The 26,542-nt window shown below is 31.5% G+C and overlaps 9 non-coding genes across 9 annotated transcripts; all 9 read left to right on the top strand.

The window, feature by feature from the left end:
• The first annotated feature begins 536 nt into the window (after positions 1 to 536).
• On the top strand, positions 537 to 609 carry TRNAE-CUC (transfer RNA glutamic acid (anticodon CUC)). The gene has a single exon. It is a non-coding gene; the product is annotated as a tRNA-Glu (tRNA).
• Positions 610 to 4,874: 4,265 nt separating this feature from the next.
• On the top strand, positions 4,875 to 4,947 carry TRNAE-CUC (transfer RNA glutamic acid (anticodon CUC)). The gene has a single exon. It is a non-coding gene; the product is annotated as a tRNA-Glu (tRNA).
• Positions 4,948 to 7,129: 2,182 nt separating this feature from the next.
• TRNAE-CUC (transfer RNA glutamic acid (anticodon CUC)) lies at positions 7,130 to 7,202 on the top strand. The gene has a single exon. It is a non-coding gene; the product is annotated as a tRNA-Glu (tRNA).
• Positions 7,203 to 9,336: 2,134 nt separating this feature from the next.
• TRNAE-CUC (transfer RNA glutamic acid (anticodon CUC)) lies at positions 9,337 to 9,409 on the top strand. Its single transcript has one exon. It is a non-coding gene; the product is annotated as a tRNA-Glu (tRNA).
• A 2,192-nt stretch (positions 9,410 to 11,601) lies between these two features.
• On the top strand, positions 11,602 to 11,673 carry TRNAE-CUC (transfer RNA glutamic acid (anticodon CUC)). Its single transcript has one exon. It is a non-coding gene; the product is annotated as a tRNA-Glu (tRNA).
• A 2,195-nt stretch (positions 11,674 to 13,868) lies between these two features.
• Positions 13,869 to 13,941, top strand: TRNAE-CUC (transfer RNA glutamic acid (anticodon CUC)). The gene has a single exon. It is a non-coding gene; the product is annotated as a tRNA-Glu (tRNA).
• Positions 13,942 to 16,140: 2,199 nt separating this feature from the next.
• TRNAE-CUC (transfer RNA glutamic acid (anticodon CUC)) lies at positions 16,141 to 16,213 on the top strand. The gene has a single exon. It is a non-coding gene; the product is annotated as a tRNA-Glu (tRNA).
• A 2,197-nt stretch (positions 16,214 to 18,410) lies between these two features.
• Positions 18,411 to 18,483, top strand: TRNAE-CUC (transfer RNA glutamic acid (anticodon CUC)). Its single transcript has one exon. It is a non-coding gene; the product is annotated as a tRNA-Glu (tRNA).
• A 2,186-nt stretch (positions 18,484 to 20,669) lies between these two features.
• On the top strand, positions 20,670 to 20,742 carry TRNAE-CUC (transfer RNA glutamic acid (anticodon CUC)). The gene has a single exon. It is a non-coding gene; the product is annotated as a tRNA-Glu (tRNA).
• Positions 20,743 to 26,542: the final 5,800 nt, after the last annotated feature.

The raw sequence follows: 26,542 nt of genomic DNA, 5'->3' as shown, positions 1-26,542 counted from the left end.
AAATAATAACAACATAAATGAACATGGGCCGATACATATATGGGCTTAAACAAAGTAATATGCTTAAAATAATATAAATTAAAAACCTATTTAGCTATTTTTCAAAAAAGTAAAGATTAATTTTATCGTAACTTACAAATTTTAGAATCAACATACTCATTCACTAAAAAAAATAATTAATATACGGCAGAAAGAAGAAAAATGTCACGAAATCATTAAATTGTAGTTAGTATTTGTATTATTGATTGAACGAAGTTTTTTCATTATTTTACTTTTATCTTGTTTATTGTCATTTAATCTTAAGTAATTATTTTCTTTTTTACTTGGTCTTATTTGATTTGAGATGACTTTTGTAGTTTACTCTTATTTAAAAAAATGAAATATCAACCTAAGATAAAAATTTAACTTTCGATTACTCCACCAATTCTACAAGATATTAAATTCGAAGTAACAACTTATTAATTTTGTTGATGTTGATATAAACTATTGTATTTAACGTGGCAATAAATAAAATAAGATTTCGACTGAAAAACAAATCCGTTGTAGTCTAGTTGGTCAGGATACTCGGCTCTCACCCGAGAGACCCGGGTTAAAGTCCCGGCAACGGAATTTATTTTTATTAAATTTCAAATTCGCCATTAAATCAAGCCTCATGGATGATAAGGACATATAGGTCGACACTTGTTGTTGATTGAGAACCACCGAATCAGCCACTCAATGAATGGTAACGGTAGGTAAATATTATCATTTTTGATCCTCCGATTGAAAAATTATGAATAGAATTTTGTAACTTCAAATGAATGTGGTAGGGTAATAGAAATCTTAACGACGAGATTAATTATCATTTTTCGCAAATCCTCCGAAGTTTAGAGTAGGTGAAAATTCTACCAATTTATGGCCCACCATACGATGTGTTATATTAACTCATAAATGCTCTTTTCCATTATGGATAGCAATGGTATGCCCAATCATTATAGGTAAAATGGTAGATTTTCTGGACCACGTTTTTATTATTGCCTTTTCTTCTTTTGTATTAAGCTTCTTTATTTTTCTTAATAAATGATTCTCTACAAAAGGATTTTTTTTTCGTGAACGTGTCATAGTTGTTAATTATTCCTCTTATAATTTGTAAAAAGTGAATTTTTTCTCTTATATTTTATATTTCAAAATTTTTAAATAAAATGTAGAATCTCTAAAAAAAGAAAATCATATAATGTCATAGTAAATTGCTCTTTTCTTTTGTAAAGACAAAGAAACAAATTCTATTTTCTCTACGCTCCACTGACTATTTACTACAGCGATGAAGAACCAAATTATCACTATATTTATTCATTTTTCTAGTTCTTCTTCCAAGTGCAGTATAACCCCAAGGAGTTGAGGGTTTTTTCTACCAATTGGCGCCCTCCCTTCACCACCCCCATGTGGATAGTCTACAGGGTTCATAACTACCCCTCTTACTACCGCACGCTTGCCTCGCCAATGTTTAGCTCCGGCTCTGCCCAAACTTTTCAGGTTTACCCCGACATTCCCTACTTGTTCGCATGTTGCTGAGCAGTTTTTTGATATCAAACGGACCTCTCAAAAGGTGTTTTTAATGTTGCTGATTTACCCTCTTTTGCAATCAGTTTCGCTACAGCACCCGAGTAGTTAGTTTACTCTTATTTTTAAAAAATGAAATATTAACCTAAGCTAAAATATTTAACTTTCGTTTACTCCACCAATTCTAGAAGATATTAAGTTCGAAGTAACAACTTATTATTTTGTTGATGTTGATATAAACTATTGTATTTTACGTGGCAATAAATAAAATACGATTTCGATTGATAAACAAATCGGTTGTAATTTAGTTTGTCAGGATACTCGGCTCTCACCCGAGATTCCCGGATTCAAGTCTCGGCAACGAAATTTCTTTTACCCGGGTTCAAGTCCTGGCAACGGAATTTCTTTTATTAACTTTCAAATTCGCCATTAAATCAAGCCTCGTTATTCAATGTTAAACAGATAAAGAATGAAGATCAGAGAATCAAGGAAGATTCGTCAAGAATTTTATAAACGAAAAGAAGACGCAAAAGGAAAGGTGTAACAATGGCTACCACATCAGTTGAATCAATAGGAAAGGTGTAACAATGGAAACCACATCAGTTGAATCAATGGGAAAGATGTAACAATGGCTACCACATCAGTTGAATCAATTAACTTAAGCCTATCTTCTAAAAATAATAACAACATAAATGAACATGGGCCGATACATATATGGGCTTAAACAAAGTAATATGCTTAAAATAATATAAATAAAAACCTATTTAGCTATTTTTCAAAAAATGTAAAGATTAATTTTATCGTAACTTACAAATTTTAGAATCAACATACTCATTCACTAAAAAATATAATTAATATACGGCAGAAAGAAGAAAAATGTCACGAAATCATTAAATTGTAGTTAGTATTTGTATTATTGATTGAACGAAGTTTTTTCATTATTTTACTTTTATCTTGTTTATTGTCATTTAATCTTAAGTAATTATTTTCTTTTTTACTTGGTCTTATTTGATTTGAGATGACTTTTGTAGTTTACTCTTATTTAAAAAAAATGAAATATTAACCTAAGATAAAAATTTAACTTTCGATTACTCCACCAATTCTACAAGATATTAAATTCGAAGTAACAACTTATTAATTTTGTTGATGTTGATATAAACTATTGTATTTAACGTGGCAATAAATAAAATAAGATTTCGACTGAAAAACAAATCCGTTGTAGTCTAGTTGGTCAGGATACTCGGCTCTCACCCGAGAGACTCGGGTTCAAGTCCCGGAGAACCACCGAATCAGCCACTCAATGAATGGTAACGGTAGGTAAATATTATCATTTTTGATCCTCCGATTGAAAAATTATGAATAAGAATTTTGTAACTTCAAATGAATGTGGTAGGGTAATAGAAATCTTAACGACGAGATTAATTATCATTTTTCGCAAATCCTCCGAAGTTTAGAGTAGGTGAAAATTCTACCAATTTATGGCCCACCATACGATGTGTTATATTAACTCATAAATGCTCTTTTCCATTATGGATAGCAATGGTATGCCCAATCATTATAGGTAAAATGGTAGATTTTCTGGACCACGTTTTTATTATTGCCTTTTCTTCTTTTGTATTAAGCTTCTTTATTTTTCTTAATAAATGATTCTCTACAAAAGGATTTTTTTTTCGTGAACGTGTCATAGTTGTTAATTATTCCTCTTATAATTTGTAAAAAAGTGAATTTTTTCTCTTATATTTTATATTTCAAATTTTTAAATAAAATGTAGAATCTCTAAAAAAGAAAATCATATAATGTCATAGTAAATTGCTCTTTTCTTTTGTAAAGACAAAGAAACAAATTCTATTTTCTCTACGCTCCACTGACTATTTACTACAGCGATGAAGAACCAAATTATCACTATATTTATTCATTTTTCTAGTTCTTCTTCCAAGTGCAGTATAACCCCAAGGAGTTGAGGGTTTTTTCTACCAATTGGCGCCCTCCCTTCACCACCCCCATGTGGATAGTCTACAGGGTTCATAACTACCCCTCTTACTACCGCACGCTTGCCTCGCCAATGTTTAGCTCCGGCTCTGCCCAAACTTTTCAGGTTTACCCCGACATTCCCTACTTGTTCGCATGTTGCTGAGCAGTTTTTTGATATCAAACGGACCTCTCAAAAGGTGTTTTTAATGTTGCTGATTTACCCTCTTTTGCAATCAGTTTCGCTACAGCACCCGAGTAGTTAGTTTACTCTTATTTTTAAAAATGAAATATTAACCTAAGATAAAATATTTAACTTTCGTTTACTCCACCAATTCTAGAAGATATTAAGTTCGAAGTAACAACTTATTAATTTTGTTGATGTTGATATAAACTATTGTATTTTACGTGGCAATAAATAAAATACGATTTCGATTGATAAACAAATCGGTTGTAATTTAGTTTGTCAGGATACTCGGCTCTCACCCGAGAGACCCGGATTCAAGTCTCGGCAACGAAATTTCTTTTACCCGGGTTCAAGTCCTGGCAACGGAATTTCTTTTATTAACTTTCAAATTCGCCATTAAATCAAGCCTCGTTATTCAATGTTAAACAGATAAAGAATGAAGATCAGAGAATCAAGGAAGATTCGTCAAGAATTTTATAAACGAAAAGAAGACGCAAAAGGAAAGGTGTAACAATGGCTACCACATCAGTTGAATCAATAGGAAAGGTGTAACAATGGAAACCACATCAGTTGAATCAATGGGAAAGATGTAACAATGGCTACCACATCAGTTGAATCAATTAACTTAAGCCTATCTTCTAAAAATAATAACAACATAAATGAACATGGGCCGATACATATATGGGCTTAAACAAAGTAATATGCTTAAAATAATATAAATTAAAAACCTATTTAGCTATTTTTCAAAAAATGTAAAGATTAATTTTATCGTAACTTACAAATTTTAGAATCAACATACTCATTCACTAAAAAAATATAATTAATATACGGCAGAAAGAAGAAAAATGTCACGAAATCATTAAATTGTAGTTAGTATTTGTATTATTGATTGAACGAAGTTTTTTCATTATTTTACTTTTATCTTGTTTATTGTCATTTAATCTTAAGTAATTATTTTCTTTTTTACTTGGTCTTATTTGATTTGAGATGACTTTTGTAGTTTACTCTTATTTAAAAAAATGAAATATTAACCTAAGATAAAAATTTAACTTTCGATTACTCCACCAATTCTACAAGATATTAAATTCGAAGTAACAACTTATTAATTTTGTTGATGTTGATATAAACTATTGTATTTAACGTGGCAATAAATAAAATAAGATTTCGACTGAAAAACAAATCCGTTGTAGTCTAGTTGGTCAGGATACTCGGCTCTCACCCGAGAGACCCGGGTTCAAGTCCCGGCAACGGAATTTATTTTTATTAAATTTCAAATTCGCCATTAAATCAAGCCTCATTTATCATTCAACAACGGATAAAGGAGAATCAAGGAAGATTCAATGGATGATAAGGACATATAGGTCGACACTTGTTGTTGATTGAGAACCACCGAATCAGCCACTCAATGAATGGTAACGGTAGGTAAATATTATCATTTTTGATCCTCCGATTGAAAAATTATGAAATAATTTTGTAACTTCAAATGAATGTGGTAGGGTAATAGAAATCTTAACGACGAGATTAATTATCATTTTTCGCAAATCCTCCGAAGTTTAGAGTAGGTGAAAATTCTACCAATTTATGGCCCACCATACGATGTGTTATATTAACTCATAAATGCTCTTTTCCATTATGGATAGCAATGGTATGCCCAATCATTATAGGTAAAATGGTAGATTTTCTGGACCACGTTTTTATTATTGCCTTTTCTTCTTTTGTATTAAGCTTCTTTATTTTTCTTAATAAATGATTCTCTACAAAAGGATTTTTTTTCGTGAACGTGTCATAGTTGTTAATTATTCCTCTTATAATTTGTAAAAAAGTGAATTTTTTCTCTTATATTTTATATTTCAAATTTTTAAAATAAATGTAGAATCTCTAAAAAAAGAATCATATAATGTCATAGTAAATTGCTCTTTTCTTTTGTAAAGACAAAGAAACAAATTCTATTTTCTCTACGCTCCACTGACTATTTACTACAGCGATGAAGAACCAAATTATCACTATATTTATTCATTTTTCTAGTTCTTCTTCCAAGTGCAGTATAACCCCAAGGAGTTGAGGGTTTTTTTCTACCAATTGGCGCCCTCCCTTCACCACCCCCATGTGGATAGTCTACAGGGTTCATAACTACCCCTCTTACTACCGCACGCTTGCCTCGCCAATGTTTAGCTCCGGCTCTGCCCAAACTTTTCAGGTTTACCCCGACATTCCCTACTTGTTCGCATGTTGCTGAGCAGTTTTTTGATATCAAACGGACCTCTCAAAGGTGTTTTTAATGTTGCTGATTTACCCTCTTTTGCAATCAGTTTCGCTACAGCACCCGAGTAGTTAGTTTACTCTTATTTTTAAAAAATGAAATATTAACCTAAGATAAAATATTTAACTTTCGTTTACTCCACCAATTCTAGAAGATATTAAGTTCGAAGTAACAACTTATTAATTTTGTTGATGTTGATATAAACTATTGTATTTTACGTGGCAATAAATAAAATACGATTTCGATTGATAAACAAATCGGTTGTAATTTAGTTTGTCAGGATACTCGGCTCTCACCCGAGAGACCCGGATTCAAGTCTCGGCAACGAAATTTCTTTTACCCGGGTTCAAGTCCTGGCAACGGAATTTCTTTTATTAACTTTCAAATTCGCCATTAAATCAAGCCTCGTTATTCAATGTTAAACAGATAAAGAATGAAGATCAGAGAATCAAGGAAGATTCGTCAAGAATTTTATAAACGAAAAGAAGACGCAAAAGGAAAGGTGTAACAATGGCTACCACATCAGTTGAATCAATAGGAAAGGTGTAACAATGGAAACCACATCAGTTGAATCAATGGGAAAGATGTAACAATGGCTACCACATCAGTTGAATCAATTAACTTAAGCCTATCTTCTAAAAATAATAACAACATAAATGAACATGGGCCGATACATATATGGGCTTAAAAAAAGTAATATGCTTAAAATAATATAAATTAAAAACCTATTTAGCTATTTTTCAAAAAATGTAAAGATTAATTTTATCGTAACTTACAAATTTTAGAATCAACATACTCATTCACTAAAAAAATATATTAATATACGGCAGAAAGAAGAAAAATGTCACGAAATCATTAAATTGTAGTTAGTATTTGTATTATTGATTGAACGAAGTTTTTTCATTATTTTACTTTTATCTTGTTTATTGTCATTTAATCTTAAGTAATTATTTCTTTTTTACTTGGTCTTATTTGATTTGAGATGACTTTTGTAGTTTACTCTTATTTAAAAAAATGAAATATTAACCTAAGATAAAATTTTAACTTTCGATTACTCCACCAATTCTACAAGATATTAAATTCGAAGTAACAACTTATTAATTTTGTTGATGTTGATATAAACTATTGTATTTAACGTGGCAATAAATAAAATAAGATTTCGACTGAAAAACAAATCCGTTGTAGTCTAGTTGGTCAGGATACTCGGCTCTCACCCGAGAGACCCGGGTTCAAGTCCCGGCAACGGAATTTATTTTTATTAAATTTCAAATTCGCCATTAATCAATGGATGATAAGGACATATAGGTCGACACTTGTTGTTGATTGAGAACCACCGAATCAGCCACTCAATGAATGGTAACGGTAGGTAAATATTATCATTTTTGATCCTCCGATTGAAAAATTATGAATATGAATTTTGTAACTTCAAATGAATGTGGTAGGGTAATAGAAATCTTAACGACGAGATTAATTATCATTTTTCGCAAATCCTCCGAAGTTTAGAGTAGGTGAAAATTCTACCAATTTATGGCCCACCATACGATGTGTTATATTAACTCATAAATGCTCTTTTCCATTATGGATAGCAATGGTATGCCCAATCATTATAGGTAAAATGGTAGATTTTCTGGACCACGTTTTTATTATTGCCTTTTCTTCTTTTGTATTAAGCTTCTTTATTTTTCTTAATAAATGATTCTCTACAAAAGGATTTTTTTTTCGTGAACGTGTCATAGTTGTTAATTATTCCTCTTATAATTTGTAAAAAAGTGAATTTTTTCTCTTATATTTTATATTTCAAATTTTTAAAATGTAGAATCTCTAAAAAAAGAATCATATAATGTCATAGTAAATTGCTCTTTTCTTTTGTAAAGACAAAGAAACAAATTCTATTTTCTCTACGCTCCACTGACTATTTACTACAGCGATGAAGAACCAAATTATCACTATATTTATTCATTTTTCTAGTTCTTCTTCCAAGTGCAGTATAACCCCAAGGAGTTGAGGGGTTTTTTCTACCAATTGGCGCCCTCCCTTCACCACCCCCATGTGGATAGTCTACAGGGTTCATAACTACCCCTCTTACTACCGCACGCTTGCCTCGCCAATGTTTAGCTCCGGCTCTGCCCAAACTTTTCAGGTTTACCCCGACATTCCCTACTTGTTCGCATGTTGCTGAGCAGTTTTTTGATATCAAACGGACCTCTCAAAAGGTGTTTTTAATGTTGCTGATTTACCCTCTTTTGCAATCAGTTTCGCTACAGCACCCGAGTAGTTAGTTTACTCTTATTTTTAAAAAATGAAATATTAACCTAAGATAAAATATTTAACTTTCGTTTACTCCACCAATTCTAGAAGATATTAAGTTCGAAGTAACAACTTATTAATTTTGTTGATGTTGATATAAACTATCGTATTTTACGTGGCAATAAATAAAATACGATTTCGATTGATAAACAAATCGGTTGTAATTTAGTTTGTCAGGATACTCGGCTCTCACCCGAGAGACCCGGATTCAAGTCTCGGCAACGAAATTTCTTTTACCCGGGTTCAAGTCCTGGCAACGGAATTTCTTTTATTAACTTTCAAATTCGCCATTAAATCAAGCCTCGTTATTCAATGTTAAACAGATAAAGAATGAAGATCAGAGAATCAAGGAAGATTCGTCAAGAATGTTATAAACGAAAAGAAGACGCAAAAGGAAAGGTGTAACAATGGCTACCACATCAGTTGAATCAATAGGAAAGGTGTAACAATGGAAACCACATCAGTTGAATCAATGGGAAAGATGTAACAATGGCTACCACATCAGTTGAATCAATTAACTTAAGCCTATCTTCTAAAAATAATAACAACATAAATGAACATGGGCCGATACATATATGGGCTTAAACAAAGTAATATGCTTAAAATAATATAAATTAAAAACCTATTTAGCTATTTTTCAAAAAATGTAAAGATTAATTTTATCGTAACTTACAAATTTTAGAATCAACATACTCATTCACTAAAAAATATAATTAATATACGGCAGAAAGAAGAAAAATGTCACGAAATCATTAAATTGTAGTTAGTATTTGTATTATTGATTGAACGAAGTTTTTTCATTATTTTACTTTTATCTTGTTTATTGTCATTTAATCTTAAGTAATTATTTTCTTTTTTACTTGGTCTTATTTGATTTGAAATGACTTTTGTAGTTTACTCTTATTTAAAAAAATGAAATATTAACCTAAGCTAAAAATTTTAACTTTCGACTACTCCGCCAATTCTACAAGATATTAAATTCGAAGTAACAAACTTATTAATTTTGTTGATGTTGATATAAACTATTGTATTTAACGTGGCAATAAATAAAATAAGATTTCGACTGAAAAACAAATCCGTTGTAGTCTAGTTGGTCAGGATACTCGGCTCTCACCCGAGAGACCCGGGTTCAAGTCCCGGCAACGGAATTTATTTTTATTAAATTTCAAATTCGCCATTAAATCAAGCCTCATTTATCATTCAACGATAAAGAATGAATAAAGGAGAATCAAGAAGATTCAATGGATGATAAGGACATATAGGTCGACACTTGTTGTTGATTGAGAACCACCGAATCAGCCACTCAATGAATGGTAACGGTAGGTAAATATTATCATTTTTGATCCTCCGATTGAAAAATTATGAATATGAATTTTGTAACTTCAAATGAATGTGGTAGGGTAATAGAAATCTTAACGACGAGATTAATTATCATTTTTCGCAAATCCTCCGAAGTTTAGAGTAGGTGAAAATTCTACCAATTTATGGCCCACCATACGATGTGTTATATTAACTCATAAATGCTCTTTTCCATTAGGGATAGCAATGGTATGCCCAATCATTATAGGTAAAATGGTAGATTTTCTGGACCACGTTTTTATTATTGCCTTTTCTTCTTTTGTATTAAGCTTCTTTATTTTTCTTAATAAATGATTCTCTACAAAAGGATTTTTTTTTCGTGAACGTGTCATAGTTGTTAATTATTCCTCTTATAATTTGTAAAAAAGTGAATTTTTTCTCTTATATTTTATATTTCAAATTTTTAAAATAAAATGTAGAATCTCTAAAAAAAGAAAATCATATAATGTCATAGTAAATTGCTCTTTTCTTTTGTAAAGACAAAGAAACAAATTCTATTTTCTCTACGCTCCACTGACTATTTACTACAGCGATGAAGAACCAAATTATCACTATATTTATTCATTTTTCTAGTTCTTCTTCCAAGTGCAGTATAACCCCAAGGAGTTGAGGGGTTTTTCTACCAATTGGCGCCCTCCCTTCACCACCCCCATGTGGATAGTCTACAGGGTTCATAACTACCCCTCTTACTACCGCACGCTTGCCTCGCCAATGTTTAGCTCCGGCTCTGCCCAAACTTTTCAGGTTTACCCCGACATTCCCTACTTGTTCGCATGTTGCTGAGCAGTTTTTTGATATCAAACGGACCTCTCAAAAGGTGTTTTTAATGTTGCTGATTTACCCTCTTTTGCAATCAGTTTCGCTACAGCACCCGAGTAGTTAGTTTACTCTTATTTTTAAAAAATGAAATATTAACCTAAGATAAAATATTTAACTTTCGTTTACTCCACCAATTCTAGAAGATATTAAGTTCGAAGTAACAACTTATTAATTTTGTTGATGTTGATATAAACTATCGTATTTTACGTGGCAATAAATAAAATACGATTTCGATTGATAAACAAATCGGTTGTAATTTAGTTTGTCAGGATACTCGGCTCTCACCCGAGAGACCCGGATTCAAGTCTCGGCAACGAAATTTCTTTTACCCGGGTTCAAGTCCTGGCAACGGAATTTCTTTTATTAACTTTCAAATTCGCCATTAAATCAAGCCTCGTTATTCAATGTTAAACAGATAAAGAATGAAGATCAGAGAATCAAGGAAGATTCGTCAAGAATTTTATAAACGAAAAGAAGACGCAAAAGGAAAGGTGTAACAATGGCTACCACATCAGTTGAATCAATAGGAAAGGTGTAACAATGGAAACCACATCAGTTGAATCAATGGGAAAGATGTAACAATGGCTACCACATCAGTTGAATCAATTAACTTAAGCCTATCTTCTAAAAATAATAACAACATAAATGAACATGGGCCGATACATATATGGGCTTAAACAAAGTAATATGCTTAAAATAATATAAATTAAAAACCTATTTAGCTATTTTTCAAAAAATGTAAAGATTAATTTTATCGTAACTTACAAATTTTAGAATCAACATACTCATTCACTAAAAAATATAATTAATATACGGCAGAAAGAAGAAAAATGTCACGAAATCATTAAATTGTAGTTAGTATTTGTATTATTGATTGAACGAAGTTTTTTCATTATTTTACTTTTATCTTGTTTATTGTCATTTAATCTTAAGTAATTATTTTCTTTTTTACTTGGTCTTATTTGATTTGAGATGACTTTTGTAGTTTACTCTTATTTAAAAAAAATGAAATATTAACCTAAAAAATTTAACTTTCGATTACTCCACCAATTCTACAAGATATTAAATTCGAAGTAACAACTTATTAATTTTGTTGATGTTGATATAAACTATTGTATTTAACGTGGCAATAAATAAAATAAGATTTCGACTGAAAAACAAATCCGTTGTAGTCTAGTTGGTCAGGATACTCGGCTCTCACCCGAGAGACCCGGTTCAAGTCCCGGCAACGGAATTTATTTTTATTAAATTTCAAATTCGCCATTAAATCAAGCCTCATTTATCATTCAACGGATAAAGAATGAATAAAGGAGAATCAAGGAAGATTCAATGGATGATAAGGACATATAGGTCGACACTTGTTGTTGATTGAGAACCACCGAATCAGCCACTCAATGAATGGTAACGGTAGGTAAATATTATCATTTTTGATCCTCCGATTGAAAATTATGAATATGAATTTTGTAACTTCAAATGAATGTGGTAGGGTAATAGAAATCTTAACGACGAGATTAATTATCATTTTTCGCAAATCCTCCGAAGTTTAGAGTAGGTGAAAATTCTACCAATTTATGGCCCACCATACGATGTGTTATATTAACTCATAAATGCTCTTTTCCATTATGGATAGCAATGGTATGCCCAATCATTATAGGTAAATGGTAGATTTTCTGGACCACGTTTTTATTATTGCCTTTTCTTCTTTTGTATTAAGCTTCTTTATTTTTCTTAATAAATGATTCTCTACAAAAGGATTTTTTTTTCGTGAACGTGTCATAGTTGTTAATTATTCCTCTTATAATTTGTAAAAAAGTGAATTTTTTCTCTTATATTTTATATTTCAAATTTTTAAAATAAAATGTAGAATCTCTAAAAAAAGAAAATCATATAATGTCATAGTAAATTGCTCTTTTCTTTTGTAAAGACAAAGAAACAAATTCTATTTTCTCTACGCTCCACTGACTATTTACTACAGCGATGAAGAACCAAATTATCACTATATTTATTCATTTTTCTAGTTCTTCTTCCAAGTGCAGTATAACCCCAAGGAGTTGAGGGGTTTTTTCTACCAATTGGCGCCCTCCCTTCACCACCCCCATGTGGATAGTCTACAGGGTTCATAACTACCCCTCTTACTACCGCACGCTTGCCTCGCCAATGTTTAGCTCCGGCTCTGCCCAAACTTTTCAGGTTTACCCCGACATTCCCTACTTGTTCGCATGTTGCTGAGCAGTTTTTTGATATCAAACGGACCTCTCAAAAGGTGTTTTTAATGTTGCTGATTTACCCTCTTTTGCAATCAGTTTCGCTACAGCACCCGAGTAGTTAGTTTACTCTTATTTTTAAAAAATGAAATATTAACCTAAGATAAATATTTAACTTTCGTTTACTCCACCAATTCTAGAAGATATTAAGTTCGAAGTAACAACTTATTAATTTTGTTGATGTTGATATAAACTATCGTATTTTACGTGGCAATAAATAAAATACGATTTCGATTGATAAACAAATCGGTTGTAATTTAGTTTGTCAGGATACTCGGCTCTCACCCGAGAGACCCGGATTCAAGTCTCGGCAACGAAATTCTTTTTACCCGGGTTCAAGTCCTGGCAACGGAATTTCTTTTATTAACTTTCAAATTCGCCATTAAATCAAGCCTCGTTATTCAATGTTAAACAGATAAAGAATGAAGATCAGAGAATCAAGGAAGATTCGTCAAGAATTTTATAAACGAAAAGAAGACGCAAAAGGAAAGGTGTAACAATGGCTACCACATCAGTTGAATCAATAGGAAAGGTGTAACAATGGAAACCACATCAGTTGAATCAATGGGAAAGATGTAACAATGGCTACCACATCAGTTGAATCAATTAACTTAAGCCTATCTTCTAAAAATAATAACAACATAAATGAACATGGGCCGATACATATATGGGCTTAAACAAAGTAATATGCTTAAAATAATATAAATTAAAAACCTATTTAGCTATTTTTCAAAAAATGTAAAGATTAATTTTATCGTAACTTACAAATTTTAGAATCAACATACTCATTCACTAAAAAAATATAATTAATATACGGCAGAAAGAAGAAAAATGTCACGAAATCATTAAATTGTAGTTAGTATTTGTATTATTGATTGAACGAAGTTTTTTCATTATTTTACTTTTATCTTGTTTATTGTCATTTAATCTTAAGTAATTATTTTCTTTTTTACTTGGTCTTATTTGATTTGAGATGACTTTTGTAGTTTACTCTTATTTAAAAAAATGAAATATTAACCTAAGATAAAAATTTAACTTTCGATTACTCCACCAATTCTACAAGATATTAAATTCGAAGTAACAACTTATTAATTTTGTTGATGTTGATATAAACTATTGTATTTAACGTGGCAATAAATAAAATAAGATTTCGACTGAAAAACAAATCGTTGTAGTCTAGTTGGTCAGGATACTCGGCTCTCACCCGAGAGACCCGGGTTCAAGTCCCGGCAACGGAATTTATTTTTATTAAATTTCAAATTCGCCATTAAATCAAGCCTCATTTATCATTCAACGGATAAAGAATGAATAAAGGAGAATCAAGGAAGATTCAATGGATGATAAGGACATATAGGTCGACACTTGTTGTTGATTGAGAACCACCGAATCAGCCACTCAATGAATGGTAACGGTAGGTAAATATTATCATTTTTGATCCTCCGATTGAAAAATTATGAATATGAATTTTGTAACTTCAAATGAATGTGGTAGGGTAATAGAAATCTTAACGACGAGATTAATTATCATTTTTCGCAAATCCTCCGAAGTTTAGAGTAGGTGAAAATTCTACCAATTTATGGCCCACCATACGATGTGTTATATTAACTCATAAATGCTCTTTTCCATTATGGATAGCAATGGTATGCCCAATCATTATAGGTAAAATGGTAGATTTTCTGGACCACGTTTTTATTATTGCCTTTTCTTCTTTTGTATTAAGCTTCTTTATTTTTCTTAATAAATGATTCTCTACAAAAGGATTTTTTTTTCGTGAACGTGTCATAGTTGTTAATTATTCCTCTTATAATTTGTAAAAAAGTTGAATTTTTTCTCTTATATTTTATATTTCAAATTTTTAAAATAAAATGTAGAATCTCTAAAAAAGAAAATCATATAATGTCATAGTAAATTGCTCTTTTCTTTTGTAAAGACAAAGAAACAAATTCTATTTTCTCTACGCTCCACTGACTATTTACTACAGCGATGAAGAACCAAATTATCACTATATTTATTCATTTTTCTAGTTCTTCTTCCAAGTGCAGTATAACCCCAAGGAGTTGAGGGGTTTTTTCTACCAATTGGCGCCCTCCCTTCACCACCCCCATGTGGATAGTCTACAGGGTTCATAACTACCCCTCTTACTACCGCACGCTTGCCTCGCCAATGTTTAGCTCCGGCTCTGCCCAAACTTTTCAGGTTTACCCCGACATTCCCTACTTGTTCGCATGTTGCTGAGCAGTTTTTTGATATCAAACGGACCTCTCAAAAGGTGTTTTAATGTTGCTGATTTACCCTCTTTTGCAATCAGTTTCGCTACAGCACCCGAGTAGTTAGTTTACTCTTATTTTTAAAAAATGAAATATTAACCTAAGATAAAATATTTAACTTTCGTTTACTCCACCAATTCTAGAAGATATTAAGTTCGAAGTAACAACTTATTAATTTTGTTGATGTTGATATAAACTATCGTATTTTACGTGGCAATAAATAAAATACGATTTCGATTGATAAACAAATCGGTTGTAATTTAGTTTGTCAGGATACTCGGCTCTCACCCGAGAGACCCGGATTCAAGTCTCGGCAACGAAATTTCTTTTACCCGGGTTCAAGTCCTGGCAACGGAATTTCTTTTATTAACTTTCAAATTCGCCATTAAATCAAGCCTCGTTATTCAATGTTAAACAGATAAAGAATGAAGATCAGAGAATCAAGGAAGATTCGTCAAGAATGTTATAAACGAAAAGAAGACGCAAAAGGAAAGGTGTAACAATGGCTACCACATCAGTTGAATCAATAGGAAAGGTGTAACAATGGAAACCACATCAGTTGAATCAATGGGAAAGATGTAACAATGGCTACCACATCAGTTGAATCAATTAACTTAAGCCTATCTTCTAAAAATAATAACAACATAAATGAACATGGGCCGATACATATATGGGCTTAAACAAAGTAATATGCTTAAAATAATATAAATTAAAAACCTATTTAGCTATTTTTCAAAAAATGTAAAGATTAATTTTATCGTAACTTACAAATTTTAGAATCAACATACTCATTCACTAAAAAAATATAATTAATATACGGCAGAAAGAAGAAAAATGTCACGAAATCATTAAATTGTAGTTAGTATTTGTATTATTGATTGAACGAAGTTTTTTCATTATTTTACTTTTATCTTGTTTATTGTCATTTAATCTTAAGTAATTATTTTCTTTTTTACTTGGTCTTATTTGATTTGAGATGACTTTTGTAGTTTACTCTTATTTAAAAAAAATGAAATATTAACCTAAGATAAAAATTTAACTTTCGATTACTCCACCAATTCTACAAGATATTAAATTCGAAGTAACAACTTATTAATTTTGTTGATGTTGATATAAACTATTGTATTTAACGTGGCAATAAATAAAATAAGATTTCGACTGAAAAACAAATCCGTTGTAGTCTAGTTGGTCAGGATACTCGGCTCTCACCCGAGAGACCCGGGTTCAAGTCCCGGCAACGGAATTTATTTTTATTAAATTTCAAATTCGCCATTAAATCAAGCCTCATTTATCATTCAACGGATAAAGAATGAATAAAGGAGAATCAAGGAAGATTCAATGGATGATAAGGACATATAGGTCGACACTTGTTGTTGATTGAGAACCACCGAATCAGCCACTCAATGAATGGTAACGGTAGGTAAATATTATCATTTTTGATCCTCCGATTGAAAAATTATGAATATGAATTTTGTAACTTCAAATGAATGTGGTAGGGTAATAGAAATCTTAACGACGAGATTAATTATCATTTTTCGCAAATCCTCCGAAGTTTAGAGTAGGTGAAAATTCTACCAATTTATGGCCCACCATACGATGTGTTATATTAACTCATAAATGCTCTTTTCCATTATGGATAGCAATGGTATGCCCAATCATTATAGGTAAAATGGTAGATTTTCTGGACCACGTTTTTATTATTGCCTTTTCTTCTTTTGTATTAAGCTTCTTTATTTTTCTTAATAAATGATTCTCTACAAAAGGATTTTTTTATCGTGAACGTGTCATAGTTGTTATTTATTCCTCTTATAATTTGTAAAAATTGAATTTTTTCTCTTATATTTTATATTTCAAAATTTTTAAAATAAAATGTAGAATCTCTAAAAAAAGAAAATCATATAATGTCATAGTAAATTGCTCTTTTCTTTTGTAAAGACAAAGAAACAAATTCTATTTTCTCTACGCTCCACTGACTATTTACTACAGCGATGAAGAACCAAATTATCACTATATTTATTCATTTTTCTAGTTCTTCTTCCAAGTGCAGTATAACCCCAAGGAGTTGAGGGGTTTTTTCTACCAATTGGCGCCCTCCCTTCACCACCCCCATGTGGATAGTCTACAGGGTTCATAACTACCCCTCTTACTACCGCACGCTTGCCTCGCCAATGTTTAGCTCCGGCTCTGCCCAAACTTTTCAGGTTTACCCCGACATTCCCTACTTGTTCGCATGTTGCTGAGCAGTTTTTTGATATCAAACGGACCTCTCAAAAGGTGTTTTAATGTTGCTGATTTACCCTCTTTTGCAATCAGTTTCGCTACAGCACCCGAGTAGTTAGTTTACTCTTATTTTTAAAAAATGAAATATTAACCTAAGATAAAATATTTAACTTTCGTTTACTCCACCAATTCTAGAAGATATTAAGTTCGAAGTAACAACTTATTAATTTTGTTGATGTTGATATAAACTATCGTATTTTACGTGGCAATAAATAAAATACGATTTCGATTGATAAACAAATCGGTTGTAATTTAGTTTGTCAGGATACTCGGCTCTCACCCGAGAGACCCGGATTCAAGTCTCGGCAACGAAATTTCTTTTACCCGGGTTCAAGTCCTGGCAACGGAATTCTTTTATTAACTTTCAAATTCGCCATTAAATCAAGCCTCGTTATTCAATGTTAAACAGATAAAGAATGAAGATCAGAGAATCAAGGAAGATTCGTCAAGAATGTTATAAACGAAAAGAAGACGCAAAAGGAAAGGTGTAACAATGGCTACCACATCAGTTGAATCAATAGGAAAGGTGTAACAATGGAAACCACATCAGTTGAATCAATGGGAAAGATGTAACAATGGCTACCACATCAGTTGAATCAATTAACTTAAGCCTATCTTCTAAAAATAATAACAACATAAATGAACATGGGCCGATACATATATGGGCTTAAACAAAGTAATATGCTTAAAATAATATAAATTAAAAACCTATTTAGCTATTTTTCAAAAAATGTAAAGATTAATTTTATCGTAACTTACAAATTTTAGAATCAACATACTCATTCACTAAAAAAATATAATTAATATACGGCAGAAAGAAGAAAAATGTCACGAAATCATTAATTGTAGTTAGTATTTGTATTATTGATTGAACGAAGTTTTTTCATTATTTTACTTTTATCTTGTTTATTGTCATTTAATCTTAAGTAATTATTTTCTTTTTTACTTGGTCTTATTTGATTTGAGATGACTTTTGTAGTTTACTCTTATTTAAAAAAATGAAATATTAACCTAAGATAAAAATTTTAACTTTCGATTACTCCACCAATTCTACAAGATATTAAATTCGAAGTAACAACTTATTAATTTTGTTGATGTTGATATAAACTATTGTATTTAACGTGGCAATAAATAAAATAAGATTTCGACTGAAAAACAAATCCGTTGTAGTCTAGTTGGTCAGGATACTCGGCTCTCACCCGAGAGACCCGGGTTCAAGTCCCGGCAACGGAATTTATTTTTATTAAATTTCAAATTCGCCATTAAATCAAGCCTCATTTATCATTCAACGGATAAAGGAGAATCAAGGAAGATTCAATGGATGATAAGGACATATAGGTCGACACTTGTTGTTGATTGAGAACCACCGAATCAGCCACTCAATGAATGGTAACGGTAGGTAAATATTATCATTTTTGATCCTCCGATTGAAAAATTATGAATATGAATTTTGTAACTTCAAATGAATGTGGTAGGGTAATAGAAATCTTAACGACGAGATTAATTATCATTTTTCGCAAATCCTCCGAAGTTTAGAGTAGGTGAAAATTCTACCAATTTATGGCCCACCATACGATGTGTTATATTAACTTATAAATGCTCTTTTCCATTATGGATAGCAATGGTATGCCCAATCATTATAGGTAAAATGGTAGATTTTCTGGACCACGTTTTTATTATTGCCTTTTCTTCTTTTGTATTAAGCTTCTTTATTTTTCTTAATAAATGATTCTCTACAAAGGATTTTTTTTTTCGTGAACGTGTCATAGTTGTTAATTATTCCTCTTATAATTTGTAAAAATGTGAATTTTTTCTCTTATATTTTATATTTCAAATTTTTTAAAATAAAATGTAGAATCTCTAAAAAAAGAAAATCATATAATGTCATAGTAAATTGCTCTTTTCTTTTGTAAAGACAAAGAAACAAATTCTATTTTCTCTACGCTCCACTGACTATTTACTACAGCGATGAAGAACCAAATTATCACTATATTTATTCATTTTTCTAGTTCTTCTTCCAAGTGCAGTATAACCCCAAGGAGTTGAGGGGTTTTTTCTACCAATTGGCGCCCTCCCTTCACCACCCCCATGTGGATAGTCTACAGGGTTCATAACTACCCCTCTTACTACCGCACGCTTGCCTCGCCAATGTTTAGCTCCGGCTCTGCCCAAACTTTTCAGGTTTACCCCGACATTCCCTACTTGTTCGCATGTTGCTGAGCAGTTTTTTGATATCAAACGGACCTCTCAAAAGGTTTTTTAATGTTGCTGATTTACCCTCTTTTGCAATCAGTTTCGCTACAGCACCCGAGTAGTTAGTTTACTCTTATTTTTAAAAAATGAAATATTAACCTAAGATAAAATATTTAACTTTCGTTTACTCCACCAATTCTAGAAGATATTAAGTTCGAAGTAACAACTTATTAATTTTGTTGATGTTGATATAAACTATCGTATTTTACGTGGCAATAAATAAAATACGATTTCGATTGATAAACAAATCGGTTGTAATTTAGTTTGTCAGGATACTCGGCTCTCACCCGAGAGACCCGGATTCAAGTCTCGGCAACGAAATTTCTTTTACCCGGGTTCAAGTCCTGGCAACGGAATTTCTTTTATTAACTTTCAAATTCGCCATTAAATCAAGCCTCGTTATTCAATGTTAAACAGATAAAGAATGAAGATCAGAGAATCAAGGAAGATTCGTCAAGAATGTTATAAACGAAAAGAAGACGCAAAAGGAAAGGTGTAACAATGGCTACCACATCAGTTGAATCAATAGGAAAGTGTAACAATGGAAACCACATCAGTTGAATCAATGGGAAAGATGTAACAATGGCTACCACATCAGTTGAATCAATTAACTTAAGCCTATCTTCTAAAAATAATAACAACATAAATGAACATGGGCCGATACATATATGGGCTTAAACAAAGTAATATGCTTAAAATAATATAAATTAAAACCTATTTAGCTATTTTTCAAAAATGTAAAGATTAATTTTATCGTAACTTACAAATTTTAGAATCAACATACTCATTCACTAAAAAATTATAATTAATATACGGCAGAAAGAAGAAAAATGTCACGAAATCATTAAATTGTAGTTAGTATTTGTATTATTGATTGAACGAAGTTTTTTTCATTATTTTACTTTTATCTTGTTTATTGTCATTTAATCTTAAGTAATTATTTTCTTTTTTACTTGGTCTTATTTGATTTGAGATGACTTTTGTAGTTTACTCTTATTTAAAAAAAGAAATATCAACCTAAGATAAAAATTTTAACTTTCGATTACTCCACCAATTCTACAAGATATTAAATTCGAAGTAAAAACTAATTAATTTTGTTGATGTTGATATAAACTATTGTATTTAACGTGGCAATAAATAAAATAAGATTTCGACTGAAAAACAAATCCGTTGTAGTCTAGTTGGTCAGGATACTCGGCTCTCACCCGAGAGACCCGGGTTCAAGTCCCGGCAACGGAATTTATTTTTATTAAATTTCAAATTCGCCATTAAATCAAGCCTCATTTATCATTCAACGGATAAAGAATGAATAAAGGAGAATCAAGGAAGATTCAATGGATGATAAGGACATATAGGTCGACACTTGTTGTTGATTGAGAACCACCGAATCAGCCACTCAATGAATGGTAACGGTAGGTAAATATTATCATTTTTGATCCTCCGATTGAAAAATTATGAATATGAATTTTGTAACTTCAAATGAATGTGGTAGGGTAATAGAAATCTTAACGACGAGATTAATTATCATTTTTCGCAAATCCTCCGAAGTTTAGAGTAGGTGAAAATTCTACCAATTTATGGCCCACCATACGATGTTATATTAACTCATAAATGCTCTTTTCCATTATGGATAGCAATGGTATGCCCAATCATTATAGGTAAAATGGTAGATTTTCTGGACCACGTTTTTATTATTGCCTTTTCTTCTTTTGTATTAAGCTTCTTTATTTTTCTTAATAAATGATTCTCTACAAAAGGATTTTTTTTCGTGAACGTGTCATAGTTGTTAATTATTCCTCTTATAATTTGTAAAAAAGTGAATTTTTTCTCTTATATTTTATATTTCAAAATTTTTAAAATAAAATGTAGAATCTCTAAAAAAAGAAAATCATATAATGTCATAGTAAATTGCTCTTTTCTTTTGTAAAGACAAAGAAACAAATTCTATTTTCTCTACGCTCCACTGACTATTTACTACAGCGATGAAGAACCAAATTATCACTATATTTATTCATTTTTCTAGTTCTTCTTCCAAGTGCAGTATAACCCCAAGGAGTTGAGGGGTTTTTTCTACCAATTGGCGCCCTCCCTTCACCACCCCCATGTGGATAGTCTACAGGGTTCATAACTACCCCTCTTACTACCGCACGCTTGCCTCGACAATGTTTAGCTCCAGCTCTGCCCAAACTTTTCAGGTTTACCCCGACATTCCCTACTTGTTCGCATGTTGCTGAGCAGTTTTTTGATATCAAACGGACCTCTCAAAAGGTGTTTTTAATGTTGCTGATTTACCGTCTTTTGCAATCAGTTTCGCTACAGCACCCGAGTAGTTAGTTTACTCTTATTTTTAAAAAATGAAATATTAACCTAAGATAAAATATTTAACTTTCGTTTACTCCACCAATTCTAGAAGATATTAAGTTCGAAGTAACAACTTATTAATTTTGTTGATGTTGATATAAACTATCGTATTTTACGTGGCAATAAATAAAATACGATTTCGATTGATAAACAAATCGGTTGTAATTTAGTTTGTCAGGATACTCGGCTCTCACCCGAGAGACCCGGATTCAAGTCTCGGCAACGAAATTTCTTTTACCCGGGTTCAAGTCCTGGCAACGGAATTTCTTTTATTAACTTTCAAATTCGCCAGTAAATCAAGCCTCGTTATTCAATGTTAAACAGATAAAGAATGAAGATCAGAGAATCAAGGAAGATTCGTCAAGAATGTTATAAACGAAAAGAAGACGCAAAAGGAAAGGTGTAACAATGGCTACCACATCAGTTGAATCAATAGGAAAGGTGTAACAATGGAAACCACATCAGTTGAATCAATGGGAAAGATGTAACAATGGCTACCACATCAGATGAATCAATTAACTTAAGCCTATCTTCTAAAAATAATAACAACATAAATGAACATGGGCCGATACATATATGGGCTTAAACAAAGTAATATGCTTAAAATAATATAATTAAAAACCTATTTAGCTATTTTTCAAAAATGTAAAGATTAATTTTATCGTAACTTACAAATTTTAGAATCAACATACTCATTCACTAAAATAATATAATTAATATACGACAGAAAGAAGAAAAATGTCACGAAATCAATAAATTGTAGTTAGTATTTGTATTATTGATTGAACGAAGTTTTTTCATTATTTTACTTTTATCTTGTTTATTGTCATTTAATCTTAAGTAATTATTTTCTTTTTACTTGGTCTTATTAATTTGAGATGACTTTTGTAGTTTACTGTTATTTAAAAAAATGAAATATTAACCTAAGATAAAAATTTTAACTTTCGATTACTCCACCAATTCTACAAGATATTAAATTCGAAGTAACAACTTATTAATTTTGTTGATGTTGATATAAACTATTGTATTTAACGTGGCAATAAATAAAATAAAATTTCGACTGAAAAACAAATCCGTTGTAGTCTAGTTGTTCAGGATACTCGGCTCTCACTCGGGAGACCCGGGTTCAAGTCCCGGCAACGCAATTTATTTTTATTAAATTTCAAATTCGCCATTAAATCAAGCCTCATTTATCATTCAACGGATAAAGAATGAATAAAGGAGAATCAAGGAAGATTCAATGGATGATAAGGACATATAGGTCGACACTTGTTGTTGATTGAGAGCCACCGAATCAGCCACTCAATGAATGGTAACGGTAGGTAAATATTATCATTTTTGATCCTCCGATTGAAAAATTATGAATATGAATTTTGTAACTTCAAATGAATGTGGTAGGGTAATAGAAATCTTAATGACGAGATTAATTATCATTTTTCGCAAATCCTCCGAAGTTTAGAGTAGGTGAAAATTCTACCAATTTATGGCCCACTATACGATGTGTTATATTAACTCATAAATGCTCTCACCCGAGAGACCCGGGTTCAAGTCCCGGCAATGAAATTTATTTTTATTAAATTTCAAATTCGCCATTAAATCAAGCCTCATTTATCATTCAACGGATAAAGAATGAATAAAGGAGAATCAAGGAAGATTCAATGGATGATAAGGACATATAGGTCGACAGTTGTTGTTGATTGAGAACCACCGAATCAGCCACTCAATGAATGGTAACGGTAGGTAAATATTATCATTTTTGATCCTCCGATTGAAAAATTATGAATATGAATTTTGTAACTTCAAATGAATGTGGTAGGGTAATAGAAATCTTAACGACGAGATTAATTATCATTTTTCGCAAATCCTCCGAAGTTTAGAGTAGGTGAAAATTCTACCAATTTATGGCCCACTATACGATGTGTTATATTAACTCATAAATGCTCTCACCCGAGAGACCCGGTTCAAGTCCCGGCAACGAAATTTATTTTTATTAAATTTCAATTTCGCCATTAAATCAAGCCTCATTTATCATTCAACGGATAAAGATGAATAAAGGAGAATCAAGGAAGATTCAATGGATGATAAGGACATATAGGTCGACAGTTGTTGATTGAGAACCACCGAATCAGCCACTCAATGAATGGTAACGGTAGGTAAATATTATCATTTTTGATCCTCCGATTGAAAAATTATGAATATGAATTTTGTAACTTCAAATGAATGTGGTAGGGTAATAGAAATCTTAACGACGAGATTAATTATCATTTTTCGCAAATCCTCCGAAGTTTAGAGTAGGTGAAAATTCTACCAATTTATGGCCCACTATACGATGTGTTATATTAACTCATAAATGCTCTTTTCCATAATGGATAGCAATGGTATGCCCAATCATTATAGGTAAAATGGTAGATTTTCTGGACCACGTTTTTATTATTGTCTGTTCTTCTTTTGTATTAAGCTTCTTTATTTTTCTTAATAAATGATTCTCTACAAAAGGATTTTTTTTTCGTGAACGTGTCATAGTTGTTAATTATTCTTCTTATAATTTGTAAAAAAGTGAATTTTTTCTCTTATTTTATATTTCAAATTTTTAAAATAAAATGTAGAATCTCTAAAAAATAAAATCATATAATGTCATAGTAATTGCTCTTTTCTTTTGTAAAGACAAAGAAACAATTCTATTTTCTCTACGCTCCACTGACTATTTACTACAGCGATGAAGAACCAAATTATCACTATATTTATTCATTTTTCTAGTTCTTCTTCCAAGTGCAGTATAACCCCAAGGAGTTGAGGGGTTTTTTCTACCAATTGGCGCCCTCCCTTCACCACCCCCATGTGGATAGTCTACAGGGTTCATAACTACCCCTCTTACTACCGCACGCTTGCCTCGCCAATGTTTAGCTCCGGCTCTGCCCAAACTTTTCAGGTTTACCCCGACATTCCCTACTTGTTCGCATGTTGCTGAGCAGTTTTTTGATATCAAACGGACCTCTCAAAAGGTGTTTTTAATGTTGCTGATTTACCCTCTTTTGCAATCAGTTTCGCTACAGCACCCGAGTAGTTAGTTTACTCTGATTTTTAAAAAATGAAATATTAACCTAAGATAAAATATTTAACTTTCGTTTACTCCACCAATTCTAGAAGATATTAAGTTCGAAGTAACAACTTATTAATTTTGTTGATGTTGATATAAACTATCGTATTTTACGTGGCAATAAATAAAATACGATTTCGATTGATAAAGAAATCGGTTGTAATTTAGTTTGTCAGGATACTCGGCTCTCACCCGAGAGACCCGGATTCAAGTCTCGGCAACGAAATTTCTTTTACCCGGGTTCAAGTCCTGGCAACGGAATTTCTTTTATTAACTTTCAAATTCGCCATTAAATCAAGCCTCGTTATTCAATGTTAAACAGATAAAGAATGAAGATCAGAGAATCAAGGAAGATTCGTCAAGAATGTTATAAGCGAAAAGAAGACGCAAAAGGAAAGGTGTAACAATGGCTACCACATCAGTTGAATCAATAGGAAAGGTGTAACAATGGAAACCACATCAGTTGAATCAATGGGAAAGATGTAACAATGGCTACCACATCAGTTGAATCAATTAACTTAAGCCTATCTTCTTCTAAAAATAATAACAACATAAATGAACATGGGCCGATACATATATGGGCTTAAACAAAGTAATATGCTTAAAATAATATAAATTAAAACCTATTTAGCTATTTTTCAAAAAATGTAAAGATTAATTTATTGTAACTTACAAATTTTAGAATCAACATACTCATTCACTAAAAAAATATAATTAATATACGGCAGAAGAAGAAAAATGTCACGAAATCATTAAATTGTAGTTAGTATTTGTATTATTGATTGAACGAAGTTTTTTCATTATTTTACTTTTATCTTGTTTATTGTCATTTAATCTTAAGTAATTATTTTCTTTTTTACTTGGTCTTATTTGATTTGAGATGACTTTTGTAGTTTACTCTTATTTTAAAAAAATGAAATATTAACCTAAGATAAAAAATTTAACTTTCGATTACTCCACCAATTCTACAAGATATTAAATTCGAAGTAACAACTTATTAATTTTGTTGATGTTGATATAAACTATTGTATTTAACGTGGCAATAAATAAAATAAAATTTCGACTGAAAAACAAATCCGTTGTAGTCTAGTTGTTCAGGATACTCGGCTCTCACTCGGGAGACCCGGGTTCAAGTCCCGGCAACGCAATTTATTTTTATTAAATTTCAAATTCGCCATTAAATCAAGCCTCATTTATCATTCAACGGATAAAGAATGAATAAAGGAGAATCAAGGAAGATTCAATGGATGATAAGGACATATAGGTCGACACTTGTTGTTGATTGAGAGCCACCGAATCAGCCACTCAATGAATGGTAACGGTAGGTAAATATTATCATTTTTGATCCTCCGATTGAAAAATTATGAATATGAATTTTGTAACTTCAAATGAATGTGGTAGGGTAATAGAAATCTTAATGACGAGATTAATTATCATTTTTCGCAAATCCTCCGAAGTTTAGAGTAGGTGAAAATTCTACCAATTTATGGCCCACTATACGATGTGTTATATTAACTCATAAATGCTCTCACCCGAGAGACCCGGGTTCAAGTCCCGGCAACGAAATTTATTTTTATTAAA

This window comes from Lathyrus oleraceus, chromosome 4, assembly GCF_024323335.1.
Source record: "Lathyrus oleraceus cultivar Zhongwan6 chromosome 4, CAAS_Psat_ZW6_1.0, whole genome shotgun sequence".
Classification (NCBI taxonomy): domain Eukaryota; kingdom Viridiplantae; phylum Streptophyta; class Magnoliopsida; order Fabales; family Fabaceae; genus Lathyrus; species Lathyrus oleraceus.
This window is presented reverse-complemented; position numbering and strand designations above follow the sequence as displayed.